Source organism: Macaca nemestrina, chromosome 4 (genome assembly GCF_043159975.1).
Source record: "Macaca nemestrina isolate mMacNem1 chromosome 4, mMacNem.hap1, whole genome shotgun sequence".
Classification (NCBI taxonomy): Eukaryota; Metazoa; Chordata; class Mammalia; order Primates; family Cercopithecidae; genus Macaca; species Macaca nemestrina.
The window spans coordinates 160,606,083-160,630,469 of record NC_092128.1 but is presented as its reverse complement, the minus strand read 5'-3'; the positions used below and the strand labels follow the sequence as shown (position 1 = coordinate 160,630,469).

General features: G+C 40.7%; 1 protein-coding gene across 2 annotated transcripts in view; it reads right to left on the bottom strand.

Annotated features, from left to right (window-relative positions):
- LOC105498531 (chondrolectin) overlaps positions 1–24,387 on the bottom strand; it is a 456,577-nt gene that overhangs the window by 342,844 nt on the left and 89,346 nt on the right. For both annotated transcript variants that reach the window (XM_071095511.1, XM_071095512.1), the window contains exon 3: positions 16,389–16,570. The gene's annotated coding sequence lies outside the window, so the exon portion shown is untranslated. The remainder of the gene's footprint in view (positions 1–16,388; positions 16,571–24,387) is intronic.

Sequence of the window (24,387 nt, the reverse complement as noted above, 5' to 3'; positions counted from 1 at the left end):
AGAAATAACACCTGCAGTATTCATATCACAACATTATTTTAAACATCCAAATTTTAACTTGTTTCAGGAAACAAAATAAAAAAAAAACCATATGCACATAAATTTATTTATAATAATAAAAGTAGAAAATAAGACATTTAGGATGATGGAAGCAAATTTTTAAATATTATAGACATTTTGCCATTTAACATTATAAAAGGAAGGGGTGTGATGAAAAAAAGTTATAATAAAAACTTAAAGGGACCAAAAAATATGCAACTATTGTTTTGCAGTCGGAAAAGCAAAAATAATACACTTTAAGACACTAAGAGAAAACAAAATCAAATTCTAGCAATGGCTTGAATAAAAACGGAGGAAAGAAGGAAGAAAGAACCCTGACTGAGGATAAACCCACGCTTAAAACGTTTATGAAAACACTCTCTACTAATAGGGAGAGAGAGAGAGAGTGCAAGACAGACAGAGTATGAACTGAGTATTAAAAAGCTCTCCGTTGCCATTTACCAAATTGTGTTAAGTGGTGAACTACCCCAAATTCTAGAGCTTTAGGATGTTACTTTTTCTATTCTCAGCACTTTGTGATATATTTTCTTCCATGTGTTCTATTTTATTTTACTCTTCTTTGAGAATGTGGTTTTTTTCATTTGTATAGATTCAGAGGTACATGTGCAGGTTTGCTACATGGATATATTGCATAGTGGTGGGATTTGGGCTTCTGATGTACCCATCACCTAAACAGTGAACACTGTATCCAATAGGGAATTTTTCAACCCTTACTCTCCTCCCACTCTCTCAACTTTTAGCATCTCCAGTGACTACTATAGCCTTTTTTTTTTTTTTTTTTTTTTTTTTTTTTTTTTGAGACAAAGTTTCACTCTTGTTGCCTAGGCTGGAGTGCAGTGACTTGTTCTCAGCTCACTACAACTTCTGCCTCCCGGGTTCAAATGATTCTCTTGCCTCAGCCTCCTGAGTAGCTGGGACTACAGGTGCGCACCACCACGCCCAGTTAATTTTTGTGTTTTTAGTAGAGACAGGGTTTCACCATGTTGGCCAGGATGGTCTCAATCTCTTGACCTCCTGATGCACCCACCTTGGCCTCCCAAAGTGCTGGGATTACAGGCGTGAGCCACCACGCCCAGTCTGCTATTTCTTTCTGTATGTTCTTGTGGACCTGTTGTTTGGCTCCCACTTATAAGTGAGAACATGTAGTATTTGATTTTCTGTTGCAGTTTTTCACTTAGAATAATGGCCTCCAAATCCATCCATGCTGCTGCAAAGACACAATTTTATTCTTTCTTATGGATGAGTAGTATTTCACGGTGTATACACACCACATTGTCTTTATCCGATCATTCAGTGATGGACACTTAGGCTGATTCCATGACTTTGTTATTGTGAATAGTGCCATAATAAACACACAAGTGCAGGTGTCTTTTTGATAAAATGATTTCTTTTCCTTTGGGTAGATACTCAGCAGTGGGATTGCAGGGTCAAATGGTAGTTCCTATTTTCAGTTCTTTAAGAAATACCCATCCTGTCTTCCACAGAAGTTATACTAATTTACATTCCCACCAACAGTGTATAAGTGTTCCCTTTTCTCATCATCCTCACCAACATCTGTTGTTTTTCAGTTTTTAAATAATGGCCATTCTGACTGATGTAAGATGGTATCTCATTATGGTATAAGTTTGCACTTTTCTGATAATCAGTAATGTTGAGCCTTTTCTTCATATGTTTGCTGGTCACTTGTATTATTTTGAGCAATGTCTAGTTGTGTCCTTTACCCACTTTTTAATAGGGCTGTTTGTTTGTTGTTGTCATTGTTGTAGAGTTGTTTGAGGTCCTTGTAGATTCTGGATATTAGTCCTTTGTCAGATGCATAGTCTGCAAATATTTTCTCCCACTCTGTAGGTTGTCTGCTTACTCCATTGATTACTTCTTTTGCTGGCAGATGCTTTTTAGTTTAATTAAGTCCCATTTGTTTATTTTTGTTCTTGTTGCATGTGCTTTTGAGTTCTTAGCCATAAATTTTTTGCCTATGCCAAAATTCTGAACAGTTTTTCCCATATTTTTTCTAGGATTTTCAGTGTTTCATGTCTTACATTTAAGTCTTTAACTCACACTGAGTTAATTTTTGTATATGGTGAGAGACAGAGGTCCAGTTTCATTCATGCCTGTATTTCGTAATTCCTTCAGTGAATTTTTCAAATCCAGAAATTCTGCTTTTTTTTAAAGATATCTATCTCTTCTTTCATATGCTACATTGTTTTCCTGATTTTGTTTCGTTGGTTTTCAACTTTCTCTTGGACCTCATTGAGCTTCCTTGTAATCCATATTTTTAATTGTTTATCTGTCATTTCAGAATTTTCATTTTGGTTAGAATCCATTGCTATGAGCTAGTATCCTTTGGGGATGTCTCAACACTGGTTTTTCATGGTGCCAGAGTTCTTATACTGGTTTCTTCTCATCTGGAGAAGGTGTCACTTCTTGTTTTTGATTTACTTTCATTTATATGGGGTTATTTTCCACATGACAGTGTGGCAATCAAATACCACAGTTGAGTAGGGTCCTTTGGCTTTGATTCTTTAGCCTTGGTGTACTTATTAGCATGTTTTGTATTGGGCTTTGCAGTTCAACCTCCAGACCAGTAGGTGGTGCTCATGGGCAAAAGCTGTCTGTCACAGAAGCAGATGGCTATTTGCTTGATCTCAGTTTATTGGGAGGAGCTGAAACACCAGCCTCACCCATGAATACTTCAATGATGCGCATGGGCACCAGCTCTGATGGGAGTGACTGAAGGAGCTCCTGGTGAAATGTGCCAAGGTTTCTGCAGTTGGAGAGGGGGCTCCACCAGCTCCACATCCTGGGCAGACAGGAACACAGTCTCTTTCTGTATCACACCCTTGTCTCAGGGCTGATGACTCTCAGTTCAGACAGACACTGTCATCTAACGCCAGACCACAATGTCACTGAAAGCCAGGGGAAACACCTGTCCCGTGATTCTTCACTGGAGTGGCTTCAGCGTGGGATCTCTTCCCTCAGCTCAATATAGACAGCTTTGTGGCTCTCCTGTTCTCCAATGTGGGAATACTGCTGCTTCACAGAGAGAGGGGGAATGGTTCTGCCTTGCAGTACATGCAGGTGGGGGTCAGCTGTGGTGGTGTCAGCTGATTGGATCAGCTCAACCTCAGACCACGGAGGGAATGATCAGGTGCCATCACTGGGCTAGGCAATCCTCTAATCCTCAGGTTCCTAAATGGCTCCCTGGGCAATGGGCATGAGTCCTGGGAGGACTAAACCAGGACCGGACAAGCAAATATGTCTTCAAATTCCCAGAGTTCAGGTATTGGCTGTGATAGGAAGGAGTGGGCTGCCCCCTAGGCTGCTGGCAGAAGGCTTCAGAAAGAGCAGGCAGACTGCTCAGGCAGCTGCGGAATATTCCATCAGCATGAGCAGTGGAGGCAGGCAGCTACAAGGTGCATGGCCCACTCGTACCTAACTCTGGCAGAAACAGTGGTGGATTTGGTCATTGTGGTCCATGTAGGTGCTGGTCTCCCTGTTCCCACCCTACAACTGCTGCTAATAAGATGAAAACAGGAGCCGCAGGGCAGAATGCAGGCCTCTGAGGACTAGGCTTTCAAAAGGGTGTTAGGCAACAGCAAAATGCTCAGGCAGGGGTAGCCCTGCTCAGTGAGAGCAGTGAAAGCTAACAGCTGTGGGGCCCATGGCCCACTCGCACCTTCCTCCCACAGAAGCAGTGGTGGTATCCACCACTGAGGTGTGCAAAGGTGTCCTGTCTTCCCACTCCCTCCCTGGCCTGGCAGTGGTGGTGGCAGTTGCAGCAACAGCAGCAGGATCCCCAGGGCAGATTGCAGGCCTCTGGGGGCTGGGCTCTCAGAAGGGTGCCAGGCCACAGCCAAAATGCTCAGGCAGAAGCAAGGTGGCTGTACAGTGAGCCGAGGGATGGCAGGTCCCCCTTAGCGGGAGCAGTGAAAGCAAGGGTGCTCAATGTGCTTGCTTCTCTACCCTGCAGCAGCAGTAGCAGTGATACACATCTTTGGGGTGTGCAAAAGTACTTGACCACCCCACTCCCTCCTGGCACTGCAACAGCAGCCAGTACCAGGCTGCAGCATTTCAAGGATCAAAAGCCTGTGAATTCCATGTGGGCCCAAGCAGTGCCTCTGCACAATCTCCAGGCAGTTCCCTGTGTTAGACTGGAGGCCCGGGGGGTTCAGAGAGCTCTCCCATAGCTAGGATTGTAAAAGTCCACGGTGGGAGTGGAGCCCCAGGGATTGCTCACTCAGCCTTTCCCCGTGTCAGGGAGCTACTCCTGGTTCCATGCCAATCCCAGCTCAGCAGGCTGCCTGGCTTCGCTTTTCTTTGCTTTCCATAATTCCTATCACTTCTCTGATGAATTCCAGCGTGCTGTCTCGTTTAGATGATCTATTCAAAGTGTGAATATTTACCATTTTGATTCATCTCCATGGAAGAGGAACCCACTAGCTGCTTCTAGTCAGCCATCTTGAACCAGAAGCCCTTATTTTACTTTTATTTGTACTTTTTCTTTCAGAAAACTTTTTTAAATATGTCATTAAAATGGTAAATTTGCAACTTTAAGTGAAATCTAGTTTAGAATTGATGAATTATTCATGATGATATTCACATCATGAAAGTACTCAATAGCAACCAGCCAAAGACATTACCTTGATGCACAAAAATGTTCTGTGTCTGTTTCTGCAATATATGTTTATTTCAGGATAAAACAGAAATTGTTTCTATAGTGGATTTTCACATGGAACAAGTAAAATGTTCTTGACTGAATGTGTTGGCTTTCTATTAAAGGGCATATTTTCTTCCAACAAACCATTAGTTTACCAGTGTTGACGTTAGAAACAGCTCCTTACTAAAAATAAAAATGTACCATGATTGGATCTCAGCTTTTAAGTGGATTTCTAGTAACTATGATACTTGTATGAGGTTCAGGTTGGAATTGATCACTAATACTATCCCAGAATAAAAATTGAGATACAGATTTATTATTTCTAAGCCTAAAATATATTACTGTATAGGTTTGAAAATACAATTCAGCTCAATAAGTACAATATTCACAGTTAAGAAGTAAACTGGTCCCACCATCCTCTAATCACCCCAAACATTTCTCCCCTTACAATTATTCTAGAAACTTAGTTTTCACAGCAGGGGAAATAAGGAGGTTAATTATCTGGAAACACAGCTATCCTTTCATTGTTCTCCTACTCAATAATGTTATAGAATTCATCCTTTTTTAGATTTGATTCCAAAAACTAATCACTTTTCCAACTTTGGCCCCCACTGTTACCCAATTTGCAGTTATTTTCTAATCTGTTTTCTAAAACGGACCATGCTCAGCACTTCTTATGTCTTTATACAGCTGTTATTCCTAGGACACCCCCCTTTGTCTCTGTATCTAAACTCTACCTGTACTTTAGGAGTCATCTCAAGGTCCTTTTTCTTTGGGTAGCCTTCCCCCAGCGTCTCTACCTCTTATTGACTTTCCCTTTGCAGAACTTTTAATCCTAGGGCATGGCACTTACTCATTTGCATTAATGATCTATACTGTACCTACTTTTCTGATGCTTTCATGTGTGCTAGTCTTGGGACTAGAGGGACACTATAAATTCATTGAAGACAAGGGTATAGCTTATTCTTTTTATACTGTGCAGTAAATTTCAAAACAAAACTAGCATAGGGATTTGCAAAGAGTAAGTGCTTAATAAATATTAATGTTAGTTCTTACAAGATCTTTAAATGTTTGAAAGACGAGAACAACCCTTAAGTTCGAACTGTACATTTGTTTATGATGGCCACCATGCCACTGAACCTGTTTTGATCCCTAGTCAACCTATTCAATATAATGGAATGAAGAATCATCAAATGCTTCCAGTTGAATATACCTGTCCCCTTTCCAGTAACAATCATATAAATTTTCCTCCATCAAAGTTAGTTAACCTCACAAAAAGGAAAAGGATTTTTATTCTGTGTGTTGAGTAGGTGGAAGAACAGCTACATCATTCATTTATCATTTGAGGTCTTTATTCATTTAACAACCATTTATTGGAAGCCTACTATATATAAAAGATAAACCTAGTATGGAGCAAATGCTCCAACTCTATGGTCCATCAGAATATTCCATCAGCATGAGAAGTGGAGGCAGGCAGCTATAAGGTGCATGGCCCACTCGTACCTCCCTCTGGCAGAAACAGTGGTGGAATTGGTCACTGTGGCCCATGCAGGTGCTGATCTCCCTGTTCCTGCCCTACAACTGCTGCTATTAAAATGAAAGCAGGAGCCCCAGGGCAGAATGCAGGCCTCTGAGGGTCCACTATGGTTCATTCCTTTATGCCTTGAAAATCTTCCAGTCTTCTCATGTCCTCTATTAAATGCAGATATACCAGAGAAAAGAAATGTTTTGAACCACTATTAGGCAACAACTGTCAGGATCATTTAACCACCTTCTGAATATAAGAACAGCACCTAGCAAGTCAGGAACAGAGAGGACCCTGAAGGCAGTGTGATAAGTGCTAAAGACAAACCTCATCTATAATCTGCCTAGGAAATTCCCAAATTCCATTCTATACATGTGGGCAAGGGTAGATTCAACTCCCTCTCATTTCCCGATTTTTCTGGATCCAATATTCAAGTTTTCTTCAACTCTGGACTATATATACAGATAAACATGTACATACATATATGCATACACATACGTGTGTGTGTGTGTGTGTGTGTGTGTGCACGCGCATGCGTGCGTGTGTGTATTTAAAAGGTCTTTCTTCCTAGGATAGACTATAGAAAGGCAATTTCCAAAATGGCCCAGATTGCCCACTAATGCACTCTTTATCCTAAATTTCCCAGTGACTTATGTTCCAGACTATTCTTTTTATAATATTTGCCTTTAGAAAGTCTTAATCCTGATTCCCAACTGGATTCAAGTACAATCACTTTAGTAACTTGGTGATATGGTTTGGCTGTGACCCCATCCAAAATCTCATCTCGAATTGTAATCCTCACAATCCCCACGTGTCAAGGGCAGGACCAAGTGGTGGTAATTGAGTCATGGGGGTGGTTTCCCTCATGTTGTTCTCGTGATAGTGTGTGAGTCTCACAAGATCTGATAGTTATATCACCATCTGGCATTTCCCCTGCTTGCATCTCTCCATCCTGAGGCCCTGTGAAGAAGGTGCCTGCTTCTCCTTTGCCTTCTGCCATGATTATAAGCTTCCTGAGGCCTCCCCTCAGGAAAGTTTAACTGTGAGTCAATTAAACTTATTTCCTTTATAAATTACCCAGTCTCAGGTATTTCTTCATAGAAGTATGAGAACGGACTAATACACTTCGGGAAAAAAAAAAAAAAAAGTTATTTATTTGTTACCCTCAGTAGCTTACTTAATCATTTGTCCTTGTCTAAACAATGCATGTTGAGACCCTAGGCAAGTATAATTCTATTGTCTAACCTAAGAGAAAGAAGTAGATTTTTTTTTCATTTCATAAAGGAAAAGCTAAACTTTTGTAAAATGCCAATACAAATATCAACACATGTTATGTTTAATTAGTTGGACTAATATGAATGATCAGGTCATGGGAATGTCTGTGTATCAGCTTTTTAAGATTTTTATACTGATTTTTGAGAACTGAGCAGTGCGGTTTTGCTGCCCTCTTGAGGAAAGACAGGAATCATTACACCTAATAATTTAGTAGCTTTTTATGTTCTCATTATGCTTATTGGAACTGATTAAATTACTATTAATTAAGCCACAAATTAAAATAAGTTTTGCAATAATAATTGTCTATTAAAACATCTCAAATTATATCCTCATGAGTAAACAAAGAAAAAGAATAAACATCTCAAAGAAACTTACAATTACTACATTATTAAACTTTGAAAATAACCAATAAAAGGTATTGGTTCCACTATTTGCCCTTTCTGGACAATCAACATGGAATAATCATTTACTCAAAGGAACTCAGAAAGTGTGTGGTTCACTTAGAGTCTTGGATTGCCTGTATAGAATGTTATGAATAAAATAACAAAAATAGGAATCATCCAAATCTATTATAAATAAATTTATTCTTATACTTGCAGGTGAATTTAAAATTTGTGGATGCTAACATACTAAGTTCCTATCATTTAAATCTTTCTCCCAATTCATGACAATAAAAAAGCAAACTCCATAAGGTGTAACTCCTTGTTCATTTATTCAACAAGCAATTTATTCAAAGCCTTCTATGTACTTTTTATGAATAATGCCAAAGGTCAGTTGAGAAATCAATGAGTTATTTAATTCTTTCCTATTTGCCCTCTGACACTTCAAATGTGTGACCAAATTTACACTCAGCATGAAAGTCAGCTATCAGGAAACTGACCCGGGTGCATACATCTTCACCCATTCTCCACCTAAGCAATCAAACCATTAATATGTATTAAGAGCTCTCTGCCTGCACGGTTCTAAAATTTTAAAATGGTGAAAACTGAGAGTCAACTTTCATGTTACGGACCAGTCACAGCTTTGGATATGTGCACTGTATTATGGTACTAGAGTGACCACTAGAGGTCGCACCAGGTGGAATTTACAGAGGCTGCTCATATGCAGAATGGATTGTCCTCAGGGGCGTGTCCTTTCCTTTCTTCCACCCCACATCGCCACTAGTGCCCCCTCCCTTGAGCTTCGTTGCCCAGATTGCTCACTAATGCACTCTTTATCCTAACCTTCCAGTGACTTATGTTCCAGACTATTCTTTTTATAATATTTGCCTTTAGAATGTCTTGATCCTGATTCCCAACTGTATTAACTAATTCAGACCACAGGCTTAATGAGTGATCATTGATTGATGTCTTTGTCTTCTCATGCAGCATTTTTTTAAACAGAGCCAGATAAGGACAAGCTTTGTGGTAACAGAATGATTAGCAGTGCACCTACTTGGTTTTACAAGGTGGATATGATGATAATGTACAAAAAAGAAAAACTTATTTCTGTAGCCTTATTAATTTCTACCCTGAGTGAAATATCAAGCATGTATTATTGATTTTTCTGTTATGTTCAGCTAAAAAGTCCTTCAATCTAGAGATTTCAGATAATAAAAAGTCCAGGTCAGAACAGTCCAGACTAATGGTATAATGACAATCTTCATTTCAAGTTAAAACTTCTCCTCTCTCCCAGCTTCAGGCTTGGAAGCCCGCAGTGGGCAAATAGGATGAAGCTGGCTTCCTTTCTCTTCCTTGTTCACCCCCCTCTCCTGCTAGGTCAGGCCCAGGGAAGAGGAGTTGGCAGGAAAGTGCACAGCTGCTCCATGGTGACACAGTCGTGATCTCATATCATTTCTCTCCGGTCTCCAAAGCCGATTCTCCTTTAAAGGGTCTTTGGAGACAGCCCTCAGTCACCTTCACACTAGAGTGCACCAACTGCCTCTTCTCCCGCAGGCCACTTACTGCTCCTCCCTGCTGGCCCCTGGGCTTCTGGCTGCCCATTTCTCTCCTCAAGTCCCTTCACCATCAGCTATATGCCAGCGGAGGATGCAGACTAGCTCTCTTTTCTGCATTCACACAGCTTTCACAGGATATACTACTTTTATTCTCCCCCTTGTGTACATGCCTTTGCTCCCTGTTTAGCACTTTGTACGGTGCTACTGGGCAGAGGCACCTCCAGTCACAGCCTCTCACCTTTAGCTTCCTCAGGCATGAGCCAAATATCAGACCCTCTATCCCTCCAACTCCAAGAGATCCTCGCGTTCCTCAACATCCTTCTTCTCTTCCAAAGAAAGGGAGAGGAGAAGAGCAGCCTGTCAACAACACTCTCCAAAGACTCTCGGCTTCTCTGACTTCACCCTGTTTTGAAACTCAAGTAAGTGATTGTTTGAACCTGACTTTGTGTCACCATCTTTCTAGTTCCACAAGAATAGTTTGGCACCTTTTCTAAAATACCGGGCTACTTGAGAACCAGTATTTTGTTCCTGGCCTTTGGGACTTGTATAAAACTGAAGAATTGGCCAGGCACAGTGGCTCACACCTGTAATCCCAGCACTTTGGGATGCTGATGTGGGTGGATCATGAGGTCAGGAGTTTGAGACCAGCCTAGCCAACATGGTGAAACCCCTTCTCTACTAAAAATACAAAAAATTAGCTGGGTGTGGTGGTGGGCATCTGTAATCCCAGCTACTCAGGAGGCTGAGGCAGAATTGCTTGAACCTGGGAGGTGGAGGTTGCAGTGAGCCAAGAGCGTGACCCCGCACTCCAGCCTGGGAGACAGGGTGAGACTTCGTCTCAAACAACAACAACAACAACAACAACAACAAAGAAGAATTAGGGAAAATGTTATATAAAATGTCCTCTGTGACCTTGTGGGAAAGTTGTTACATCTTTTTACTTATTTTATTTTACAAATCTGTAAAATTGAGCCCATGCTTACATCTACCTCATAGGGCAGTTGTCAGAATTTAGTGTGATAATGCAGATTTTGTCAGGAAAAAAAAAAAAAAAAGGCAGAATAAGACAAAGTCTGCTTTAAATAATGGAAAAGCTTGTGAAAGGAAAATAAATCTTGAGGCCCCCAAATCACTAAGCTAAATGGAAAAGTCAAGCTGGGAACTACTTAGGGCAAACCTGCCTCCCATTCTACTCAAAGTCACCTTCCATTCCACCCCCACCCCTGCTCACTGAGATAAATGCAAATCTTACTGCCTCCTTTGGAGGGGCTAATCAGAAACTCAAAAGAATGCAACCATTTGTTTCTTATCTACCTATGAGCTGGAAGCCCCCTGCCTGCTTCAAGTTGTCCCACCTTTGCTTCCAATTGTCCCACTTTGCCAGAAGGAACCAATGTTCCTCTTTTGTATGTTGACTGATGTCTCCTGTCTCCCTAAAATGTATAAAAGCAAGCTGTGCTCTGACCACCTTGGGCACATGTTGTCAGGACCTCCTGAGGCTGTGTCACGGGTACATGTCCTCCACCTTGGCAAAATAAACTTTCTAAATTAACCGAGACCTGTCTCAGATATTTGGAGTTCACAACCTTTAGGAGCTACATCTCAGTGCATTCAGTAAAAGAATAAACTTAAAGCTAAGACCTCATAGGGAATGTCACCCCACATTCCTGATATCTATGTAAAATGGTGCTGTTATTATTGTGTTTAATTTCCACATACATAGCAGTAATACTATCACACTACATTGGCAATGTGAGGTTTAGAATATCCCTTTATTTAATTAAAGTACTTCATAGATAAGTGTGCTAACAACCTTATCAGAGCTACCACTGATGAGTTCCAAACCAGATTTATCAACCCATCTTGAGTGTCTCCTCTGATTCTTAAGCCTCACCTATTTTGTGGGCCATTGGCTGCTTGCTCTGTAGTAACTGCAGCCACAGCAAGTCATGCTAGGCTGTCCAGCCATCCAAAATCTCTGGGTCCTTGCTCCACCTCTAAAGCAGTGGAGCTATGTTATAAATTTTCCCTGGAATGACCTTTAGCCAACAGGAGACAGGAGACATGAGTCAGCTCACAGATAAATTTCCCCCACAATTTTCCATCTGATGGGCTGTTCTAAGGTATATATTTTTTTTTAGAGCCATGTAGCAGTGGCCCACTTGGTATATATCAACTTGAATTTGCTTCTTATCCTTCTCTGTCTCACTTCCTCTTTTCTTCCCTCTAACTGCACTGCCATGTACCTCCTAATTAAGCATTATCACTTCAGGTTTGCCTAAGATTCTTTTGGTTAAGTTGAACATGAACTGTTAACAAGAAACCAGAAATAGCATCATATTTCATAACTTTTCCTTTATTGTGGAATAAATCTGGACAATCAATTTATTCTTCTTGGAAAAAAATAGAAATTTGGAGTGTTCACTGAGATAATTTGGTAAAACACTAAATGTTTATTACTACTCACAGTATGATTAATTTAAACATCTGCTGTCCACATGCTGCATCAACCTAGTCCAGCTCAGCATTATCTCTTGCCTGGACTTGTACCAAAAATTCCTAGCTGGCCTTCCTGATGCTAGCCTTAACCTGTTTCAACACATTGTCCTCCCTGCTGCCAGAATGATTCATCAGTCAGGATATACTAACTGCTGTAATAAACAATCCCACAACACCCTAAGTCCCAAAGCTTAACACAGCATCTGCCTGTTTCTCACACATGTCTCAATTCAATGAGAGACACAGATGGACAAATGTCTATTCCACCTAATCTTTTAAGGACTTGCTTCCTTCTCCTAGCAGCTCCTTCATCCCCCTAGAGTTTACATCCTATTCTAGATACTGTACCTCCCACCTGCCAAATAGCAAAGAAAGAAAGCATGGAAGATGATGCACAAGAGGGTTAGACCCCCAGCCTATAAGGGGCACACATCACTTCTGCCCAACACATCCTCTGATGGTTAATTTTATGTGTTAACTTAGATGATGTTTTTGAATGGTATTAACATCTAAAACAGTGAACTTTGCGTAAAGAAGATTGCCCTCCTATAATATAAATGAGGCTCATGCAATCAGTTGAAGGCCTGAATAGAACAAAAAGACCAGCCTCCTCAAGCAAGAAGGAATTCTTCAGCAAACTATGTTCACATTTCATTGGCATCAGAGGCTCTCCTGAGCTTCTGCCATTTCACACTGCAGATTTTGGACTTCCCAGTCTCTATAATCACATGAAACAATTTCTTATAATAAATCTGTTTCTGTCTATCTATCTATCCATCCATCCTATTGGTCCTATTTATCTTGTGAGTCCTGACTAATACACACTCTTGGCCAAAAGTTAGGTATATGGACCCTAACTGCAAGGGAGCTTGGAAATGTAGCTTGTAGAAAAGAGGCAAGACATGAACAGTAGCAGCAAAACTTTCAAAAATAGACATATGAACATATAACTTCCCTGTATTAAATCCATCTTTTTATTGCCCTTGGAACAATATGAAAACTTACTATGAAGCTGTCAGTTCTTCAGATCCTTATCTTTGCCTTCAGTGGGGCCTCTGACTCTCTCACTAGCAGTATACAGTCAGATGTATTTACTCCAGTAGATCTCACTCTCTATTGACTCCAGCTCTTCCTCATACACTGTCAATAATAATAGCTACCATTTATTGAGCATGTGCTATCTGCCAAGCATTGTCTCAAAAATGTAAATGCATTTTCTTGTTTAATCCTTACGACAACTTGTAAGTTTAGTATATGATATGGTTTTTCTGTGTCCCCACCCAAATCTCATCTTCAATTATAACTCCCACAATTCTCGTATGTCATGGGAGGAACCCAGTGGGAGGTGATTAAATTATGGGGGCAGATCTTTTCTGTGCTGTTCTTGTGATAGTGAATGAGTCTCACAAGATTTGATGGTTTTAAACATGAGAGTTTCCCTGCACAAGCTCTCTCTTTGCCTGCTGCCATCCATGTAAGACGTGACTTGCTCCTCCTTGCCTTCCACCACGATTATGAGGCCTCCCCAGCTATGTGAAACTGTAAGTCCATTAAACTTCTTTCTTTTGTAAATTGCCCAGTCTTGGGTATATCTTTATCAGCAGCATGAAAACTGACTAATACAGTAAATTGGTACCAGTACAGTGGGGTGCTGCTGAAAAGATACCCAAAAATGTGGGGGCAAATTTGGAGCTGGGTAACAGACAGAGGTTAGAACAGTCTGGAGGGCTCAGAAGAAAACAGGAAAATGTGGAAAGTTTGCAACTCCCTAGAGACTTGTTGAATGGCTTTGAACAAAATCCTGATAATGATATGGACAATGAAATCCAGGCTAAAGTGATCTCAGATGGAGATGAAGAACTTGTTGGAAACTGGAGCAAAGCTGACTCTTGTAATAGCAAAGAGACTGGCAGCAATTTGTCCCTGCCCTAGAGATTTGCGGGACTCTGAACTTGAGAAAGATGATTTAGGGTATCTGGCAAAAGAAATTTATAAGCAGCAAAGCATTCAAGAGGTGACTTGGGTGCTATTAAAATAATTTCATTTTAAAAGGGAAACAGAGCATAAAAGTTTGAAAAATGTGCAGCCTGACAATGAGATAGAAAAGAAAATCCCATTTTCTGAGAAGAAATTCAAGCTGGCTGCAGAAATTTGCCTAAATAACAAGGAACCAAATGTTAATCCCCAAGACAATGGGGAAGATGTCTCCAGGGCATGTCAGAGACCTTTGTGGTTTGCGGCAGCCCCTCTTATCACAGGCTTGGAGGTTTAGAAGGAAAAAATGGTTTCATGGGCCAGGGCCAGGGCCCCTCTGCTGTATGTAGTTTAGGGACTTAGTGCCCTGCATCTCAGCTGCTCCAGCCATGACTAAAAGTAACAGCTTGGGATGTTGCTTCAGAGGGTAGAATCCCAAACCTTGGCAACTTCCACATGGTGTTGAGTCTGCAGGTGCACAGAAGTCAAGAATTGAGGTTTGAGAACCTCTGCCTAGATTTCAGAGGATGTATGGAAATGCCTGGATGCTGGGCAGAAGTTTGCTGCAGGGGCAGAGTGCTCATGGAGAACCTCTGCTAGAGCAGTGCAGAAGGGAAATGTGGGGTCAGAGCTCCCACACAGAGTCCCTATGGGGGCACCACCTAGTGCAGCTATAAGAAGAGGGCCACCATCCTCCAGACCCCAGCATGGTAGATCCACTGACAGCTTGCACTGTGCACCTGTATTTACCCTGCAAAGCCACAGGGGCAGAGCTGCCCAAGGAGATGGGAGCCCAACTCTTGCATCAGCATGACCTAGCTGTGAGGCATGGAGTCAAAAGAGATCATTTTGGAGCTTTAAGATTTGACTGCCCTGCTGGATTTCTGACTTGCATGAGGCCTGTACCCCTTTGTTTTGATCAATTTCTTCCATTTGGAATGGCTGCATTTACCCAGTTCCTGTACCCACATTGTATCTATGAAGTAACTAACTTGCTTTTGATTTTACAGGCTCATAGGCAGAAGTGATTTGCCTTATCTCAGATTACACTTTGGACTGTAGACTCCTGAGTTAATGCTGAAATGAGTTAAGCCTTTAGGGGACTGCTGGGAAGGCATGATTGGTTTTAAAATGTGAGGACATGAGATTTGGGAGGGGCTGGGGTGGAATGATATAGTTTGTCAGTGTCCCCACCCATATCTCATCTTAAATTGTAACTCCCACAATTCCCATGGGTCATGGGAGGAACCCAGGGGGAGGTGATTAAATTAAGGGGGCAGATCTGAATCTCAAGAGATTTGATGGTTTTAAAAATGGGAGTCTCCCTACACTAGCTCTCTCTTTGCCTGCTGCCATCCATGCAAGGCGTGATTTGCTCGTCCTTGCCTTCTGCCGTGATTGTGAGACCCCAACCTCCTGCCATGTGAACTGTAAGTCCATTAAACTTTCTTTTGTAAATTGCCCGGTCTCAGGTATGTCTTTATCAGCAGTGTGAAAACGGACTAATAGAGTATAATAACTACTTTACAGATGGAAAAATTGTGGCACAGAAAAGTTAGGTAATTCACCCAAGGTCAGATAGCAAGTAAACAGTAAAAAATAAAATATTTAAACACCTCATCAAACTTGAAAACCCCCCTCATCCCCAGTTTCTCTTTGCCATACCCCCACCAGCATCAGCCTCTTCATCTGTCTAACACCTTCCTTATCCTCAGGATATCTATTTAAACCTGTTATTTACCTCAGGATATCTATTTAAACCTGTTATTTAAATCTATTTAAACCTGTTGTTTCAGGAGCAATTTATGACTCCATAGACTTCACAAGATTTATCTACTAAAGCTTTCATGGGATCTTTCACTTCCCATATCATAGCACATTTATTATAACTACTTGTCTAATTGTTCATCATCTCCTTTAGAGTTTAGCTTCAAATATGGCAGAACCACACACACACACACACACACACACACACACACACGCATATCAGAGAGAGAGAACAGAAGACTTCATTTTTACAATGTTAACAAAAAGATAAAATATGCAGTGTGCTAAGTATCACTCATTTACCCCCTGTAGATCTACTCTTTACTCTTCTCTTCTCTGTGTCCCAGGAGACTGACATTTGTGAACCACATCAATGGTTACCTTTTTTCTCTGGCTTCTGTTAGATTTGGCCAGTAGAAGGCACCACCAGGTAATCAGATGGCAAGAGAAGAGCGAGGTCAGGGTGTGTCCTTCCCTGGGTTGACTGCATCCCTCTACAGATGGCCACCCACTGTGTAGGGCATGAATGTCTTCTAAGTACCCCCTCCTCAGTCTGGTACACTCCTTCTACCTTCTTATTACTCTCTGCAATCGCTAGCCCCAGATATTTTACTGCCTGTGTTCTTCAGGGTTCTTCAGAGAAACAGAATCAATAGTACGTGGATATAGATATAAATACATGAGAGGGGACTTACCATGGGAATTGGCTCACACGTTTATGGAGGCTGAGAAGTCCCACGGTCTGTCATCTTCAAGCTGGAGACCCAGGAAAGCCAGTGAAGTAGCTCAGTCTGAGTCCAAAGGCCTGAGAGCCTGGGCAGGATTGCTGGTGCAAGTCTCAGAGTCCGAGGACGAGAGAACCTAGGGTTCTGATGTCCTATGGCAGGAAAAGAAAGTGTTTCAGTTCCAGAAGACAGAGAGTGAATCTGACTTTCTTCTGCCTTTTTGTTCTATCTGGGCCCTGAGCCGATTGGATGGTCCTCGCTCACACTGAGTGAGAGTGGATCTTCCTTACACAGTCTGCTGGCTTAAATGTCAATCTTTTCCAAAATCACCCTCATAGACCTAGAAATAATCCTTTACTAGCTCTCTAGGTATTACTTAATCCAGTCAAGTGTACACCTAAAATTAGCTTTTACACTGTCCCTTGTTGAGTCTCCTTAACCCTTTCCTCACCTTTGAAAATAATCCTTTCATCAAACTCCCCTCCATTAGCCCATTTGAATATCTGCTATACCTTTCTTGCTGGGACTCTGACTTATACACAGGAAACCTAATGAGAAATGTGCAAAATTTATGTGAAGAAACTATATAACACTAGTAATGGAAAACAATAAAAATAGGTATGAACAAATAATAAAAGCATACCATATTTCTGGATAGGAAAAATCAACATGATAAAAGTGTAAACCTCCATTAATTAATTCATAATTTTAAATTGATTCTATTAAAAATACTGGCAATAATTTGAACTACTGAAGCTAATCTTAAAGTTTCTATAAAAATATAAGCAAAAATAATTTTTAAAAATCTAAAAAAGAAGAGTAACAAGGAGGAAGTAGCCCTACAAGTCATAAAATATATTACAAAGCTACAATATTAAGAAAATACAGTGCCTGTTCAAAAATAGATAATTCACTGGGATAGAAAAGAAAGTCCAAATATAGACCTAAATATATAATTTTTAGTATGTCATGTGATGTTGTTTTAAATCAGTTGAAAAAATATGAATTTGCAATAAATGACTTGGAGACAACCTAGATATAAACTGGGAAAAAATGAGGTTCTTTTTCTTAATCTCAGTTAATTTGGGCTCCCTTGCCACTTTCCTCTGAGGTTGTGTTTAAGTTCTGGGGCTATTTGCAGTATCCAAGCATCAGAAGGAGACCATCTGGCTCTGTGTGTAATCCGAGCCTGGGGACACAAACTGGCATACACATTGCCTCCTCTGAAGGAGACATGCCTCATCCCTGTCTGCAGGGCTCCTTCAGGTCCAACACAATCTCTGCTGCTTCTGGGAGACTACTGGAGATTAAGACTCATTCTACGTTCATACCATGCTGGGGTACAGAACATCTGTATGATTGTCTAAGGTACTAGGTACCTAGACATGTCATGCAGTCATTTCTTCCCAAATATGACACTTAAGGAGAATGGTTGTGTTAAGTGTTCTTAATAGTCCTATACACCGGAATGTATATCTCTAATGACTAAAGCATTGTTAGTTTATAGGGTTATAAGCTCAAAGACAGGCAGCACGGCAGCTAAGTCAGGATTCATCCAGGCGACAAAGGCAGATGGGATCGTCTCATCTCTCCAGTGTTACTCCTAGGGAGCAAGGCATAGATCCCTTTATTCACAAATTTCACAAATTCATCTGAATTTTTCTAACTGCCTGGAAAAGCTCTAACCTCCTCCAATCCTCAGCTCTGGCTTTTTATTCTCTTTGAGGCTTAGCATTCTAGAAAAGGAAAGCCTGGGAAAGAATGGAAACAAATATGATTTCACCAAACCTTCAAGATCCACATTCCTCTATAGGAAATGAGCACAGAAGAGCACACCTTCTTGAAGAGAGGAAAAGGAAAAAGGATGAAGGCAAATAATCATGAGAGAAAACACTGAGAGTTCAAAAATCTATAAGGTACCATATTTATCATGTAAAAAGATCACTTAAACAGGTATTTTATGTCACAACAAAACCAACTAGAGAATCAACTGGTCCACTTGATGATAATAATACATAAGCATATCCATGAGTGAAAGAGGGAAAACAGAGATTAAATTCTTAAACCACCTTGGGCTTTGCTGAGGAACTCATTTGAAAGACTTCCACTAATAATGTATATTTCCAATTAGACATACTGAAGTACTTCATTAAATGGGAGAAATCTTCCTCAATTTTTTTTCCTGTTTCCTCTCCACTGCATCATTCTCGAATAGTACCCTTCCTTTTATTCACCTTCTCTTTACTTGCCCCTTGGGAAGAACTCTCCTCTCCTCCTCATATATGCGCCTCACCTGAAGATGCCACCACTGGGCCATTCAGTCAGTGACCCACCCACCATCTCTACCAGTTCCTTCCCCTCCTCACGCCAAAATGTGCAGGCTTCTTGTCTTACACCTACTTTCAACCCCTCCCACATGTGTATTCTCGATTTATCTTCCTGCCTTTACCAAAACCTTTTTTTTTTTTTTTTTTTTTGCTGTAAAATTTGATACACATCTTTTGCTTTGGAATTAAAGCTCTCCAGAATATGACACTTGAAGAGAATGGTTGTGCTAAGTGTTCTTACTGGTCCTATATATGTATTACTAAAGTAGTATTAGAGTATAGGCCTATGAAGATCAAAGATGAGCAGCACAGTGTATAAGTCAGCTTCCAACCTGGAATCAGAAACCACTCTGCACATCTGTAATCCTGTGACATATCTCTTTGCCCTATCCATGGGGCGAGGTATAGAGGGCTGAGGAGCACAGAGTTTACATGCTTTCTCCAGGCCGACCACCGTCCCAGCACCTCAATGTGTACACCAGCTAGAAAGTTCTTCTAATATCATTGATTAGGGTCTGTTATGAAGGTTTCGCTATGTAGGCATGACTGATTAAATCACTGACCATTGGTGACCGAACTCAAGTTCAACTCCTCTTCCCTTCCTATTGGTTGAGTGTTGGGGTGAAAGTTCCAGCCCTCTAATCATGCCTTGGTGTTTCTGGTGACTCAAGCATTTGAGAAATGATTAGATCATGGAAGTGAAGCCCCCATCTTTGGGATTCGTGCCCTTATAAAAGAGGCCCTAGAGAGACCCATTACTCTTCTGCCATGTGAAACAAGGGTGAGGAGATACCATCAATAAAGAAGCGGGCCCTCACCAAACACAGCTGGCACCTTGATCTTGAACTTTCCAGTGTCCAGAACCATGAGAAATAAATATGTGCTTCTGTAAACCCCCTGGTTTACGGTATTTTGTTATGACAGCCTGAATGGACTGACCTCCATTATTGCACAGTTGTCTTGTGTTCTTTCTGCAGTCTCACTGTTGCCCTGAAACCCTAACCTTTAGACTACTCCCTGTTCTGGTCTTGGCTCGCGTGGCCGTCACATCCCCACATCATTAGTGCTTCCTTCCACTCCAAATCCAGATCCCAGTCCACCCTCGCAAAGCCACCAGCCCAGCTCCCAAGATCTTGTTTGAGAAGGTTTTCTGTTATTTGCAAACAAAAGAATACTGATCCAATTCACAAATATCAACATGGTCTGTCATTTGTTTTACAAATTTTCCATTTTGTGCTAGATTTTCTACTCAATTCCATCACCAGCACTATCTGTTGACATTATTTTCATAGTTATTTTTCATAAGGAAACATAGTCTTAATACTTCATCAATCATTATAATAAGTTCCTAGGAATAAACAGAGATAATACAGCCCCTGTAAACTGGAGATGCGACACGATATTCTAACCCTAAGAAAAAGGAAAACACTGTTGCCACTTGGGGTAAGGGGATCAGTGGACCTCATCTTGAGGTATAAGAACACTGTATTTGGTGGTTTGGCACAGTGAGTATATGAACAAGCTTTGGAACCAGGCAGACAGGGGTTTGAGTTTGCCATTTGCCAGTCCTGTGACTATCTTAGGGTACAGTTTCTTCACCTGTAAATAGACACTTTAATTGTGCATCTCTTATAGAGCTGTCATAGAAAATAAGATAATGCATGTAATGCAATTTCCAAAGTTTCTGGTGCATAGTCAGACTGATAAAATGTTACCCATTTTTGTTTCATTTTTATTGGAAATGGCAGAGGCTAGGAGATGAGATGAAAGCTGACATTACCCAGGACATTAGAAAATATGTCAAGGGTGAATTTATGAAATTGTTGGTCAAATATTTTTCTGTCATTTTTGATAAATCACTGGAAGGATCTTGAGAACTATATATACCAATGACTCTAATATTAGCGCTAGAAAAGACGGCACACTGTAATGAAGTTCAGAATATATATAGACAGATATATACATACATACAGATATCCCTACAGATTTGAAACCATCTAAGAAAATGGCAACATGATTTCTATAAGTCATCCCTGACTTCAGCTGTTACCAACAAGTCACCAAATATTTAATCCTACATAGAGATATAAAACAAGTTTATAAATTATTTCATTATAGATGCAAGAATAACTTGCAGCCAACTCATGTGCAGGAAGTTCAAATCTGAGCCCACAAGTCACATGTGCAAGAATTAGAGCTTTACTTTTCTGAAATTCAACACATTGTCTGTCCATTTCAAACTCCCATTCAGGAACTAAATTGCAAGCTATTCAAGGCACCCTGTCTCCCACCCCGATCCAGCCCACTTCCTCCCCTAGACCACGATGAGAGTAGTGAAGCAGGATCAAAAACAAGTGAAGAAGGATCAGTAACAGTACCCCTTGTAGTCAATCACAGCCTGAGACAGAAGAAAAACCCATTGATACCGATACTGTCTTTGCTTAATATATTAATATTTTATTCATAATGTACTTTTGCTTCATTTTGATATTTCAAATATGGCATTAAAATATTGAGTTTTCAGGACTGGAGAACCAAATACGGTATATTCTGAGTTGTAAGTGGAAGCTAAGATATGATAACACAAAGGCATAAGAATGATATAACAGACCCTGGAGACTGGGGTGGGGGATGGTTGGGATGGGGATAAGGGATAAAGCACTACAAATCGGGTACACTATAGGCTGCTCGGGTGACAGGTGCACTAAAATCTCAGAAATAACCTCTAAAGAACTTATCCACGTAACCAAAACCACTTATATTCCAAAAACTACTGAAATAAAAGTAAAATTTTAAAAAACTAACTAAATAAATAAAATAAAATACTGAGTTTTTTGGCACACCATTAAATGTTGCACCCAGGGTTGGTGACTCACTTGCTTTATCCAAATCCTAACCCTAAACCACACAGGATGCTGACACATCATTTGGCCTCAACCTCAGGAATCTTCAAACTTGGTCATATTGAATCACTGCTATGCCCATTTCAAGGAGCTCAGAAAAACTGATCTGCTCTCCCATACCACTCTGAGGCTTCAGGTCAATTATCAGTATTGCCTGAGATACTTTCCCACTCTGTGCTGCTCTTAGATACATAAGAAATTGTTCTACTCCTCCTCAGAGTACAAAGAGACAGGCGGGAACCCTAAAAGGATAACAGAAGCCCATCTTCCTGGATACATCACACTGCAAATTTTACACTTGATGTGGAATATAAGAAGTCGCTGGGTCCTCAGCAGTCCGTCTATTTCCCCAGGCTTCACCTGGGAAGGGAGGCACAGATCAGTGGGGTGCTGGTAAGTGTTTAACAACAGCTCTCCAGGATGTGGTGGGGGGACTGGCTTGTAGCATCTGCCCATTTCTGTAGATTAAAACTCTCACCATGGCTGATTTCAAGTTACCAATGTGATACTAGCAAGTTCGCAAAACTCCTAAAAATTTAACAATTGGCTCTAAGCAATGGAACAAATCAGGTTCAGCAAATAGCAGCATAGTTCTCTTCAATTAATTATCTCAGACTCCAACGTATCTGAGGCTGCTATCTTCCTTTAAGGTGGCAGTGGTAGTCAACAAAGGGGAGACATCAAGTGTCAGCCTCCAATTGTTAGCGACACCATATCTAGCCTCTTGTTCACCTTCTCACGTTCTTCCTTCCTAGGTTCAGTAAATCAGGAGCAGGAAAAACAACTCTTTATCTAATCTGCAAAATCTATTACTTACCGCTAAATTCTAGAAGCGGAAATAGATTAGCCAAGAATTTAACTTTTGTGATCAGATCTGTCTGTACTGTCCCTTCCTTAAGGCAATGAAGGCAGAACGCCTAACTGTCCTTATGGAGGAAATAGTTTATTATTCTATTTTAAATAATGCCTTTAATTATTTAGTATATTATTTTAAGTATCATTTAATATAATGCTTTTTAGCATATTGTTTTCTTATTTCAAAATAAGTGGTTTCACCATTTGACGATGTCAAGAAATTTTTTTTCATCGCTCATATTCTCAGCCCTACACATATCTTATTCTAGGTTCCTCAGCATGTTGAGATGGTTTTTAATATTCCTGAGGGTGATTGGTTTCTTGTTTGTTTGTTTGTTTTGAGAAGGAGTCTCGCTCTGTCGCCCGGGCTGGAGTGCAGTGGCGCGATCTCAGCTCACCGCAAGCTCCGCCTCCCGGGTTCCCGCCATTCTCCTGCCTCAGCCTCCCGAGTGAGGAGGCGCCACCACCACGCCCGGCTAATTTTTTGTGTATTTAGTAGAGACGGGGTTTCACCGTGTTAGCCAGGATGGTGTCAATCTCCTGAGCTCGTGATCCGTCCACCTCGGCCTCCCAAAATGCTGGGATTACAGGCCTGAGCCACCGCGCCCAGCCGAGTTATTGTTTTAAAGACAATATCTTTGGATTTTTTTAAATAAGTATATACATTTAGCTCTGATTTCCTTTTGTAAATATGAATGGATGTCTTTTGTCCTTCTCTCCAATAGTATGTTAAATTAAATGATGCTGGGATCAGTGTTTCTGATGGCCCAATCTCAAAAGACTATTCTCTTTGGATACATTTTCCAAAACTTTAAGATATGCAAAACCACCAGCATTTTACTCAGACAAGAAACGACTCTGGTTTACACAGAGCAGGAACTGGTGCTGGGACTTCATTCAGGCTATGAATAGAAGAAGCCTGGCCCAGCAAGAAAACTGACACTGAGAATGGAGGCACGTAGCAAGGATAGTCTCATAAACAAAAAGAGAAGCAACAGAAAGAAAATCTGTAAGAACTCCCTCAGGCCTTTGATCACAGAACACCGTGTAGATGTTCCAGGGCCTCATTTAAGACACTGGCTAGTTACTATGTGACCTGAAGCAGCTCACGCCACCACTCTGAGACTGCTTTTTCATCTGAAAAAAAAAAAAAATATATATATATATATATATCTATCTCTCTCTCTCTCTCTCTCTCTCTCAACAACTACTTTTGGGCATTCTTATAGGACTATGTTAAGTGCTTGGTAAAATGTAAGGGTATGCCATTACAGCAATATATTCATTTTAACAGAATTTCACAGTAAAATAATGTGGGTATTTTCTACATTGTTTTTCGTTGGCATTTTACTGTGAAAACCAATAAACCCAGCGGCCAGCACCATGTTTATTATCCAAGGACAAAACCTTTGTGCATACCTTTAGGTTATCTAATACCTGGTACTAAAAGAAAAAAGCAAATAAAACCAACTTACAGATTGCATCTAGAACAGACATTATACAATATCCATTTGTGTCAATAAAAATATTGAAGTATAATTTTTTTTTTTTTTTTTTTTTTTGAGACAGAGTCTCACCCTGTCACCCAGGCTGGAGTGCAGTGGCACCATCTCAGCTCACTGCAACCTCTGCCTCCCAGGTTCAAGCGATTCTCTTGCTTCAGCCTTCAGAGTAGCTGTCCAGAGTAGCTGGGATTACAGGCGCCCACTACCATGCCCAAGTAATATATATATATATACTTCTTTTTGTTTTTGCTTTTTTTTTTTTTTTTTTTTTGCATTTTTACTAGAGACGAGGTTTCACCATATTTGTCAGGCTGGTCTCGAACTCCTGACTCAAGTGATCTGCCTACGTCGGCCTCCCAGAGTGCTGGGATTATGGGTA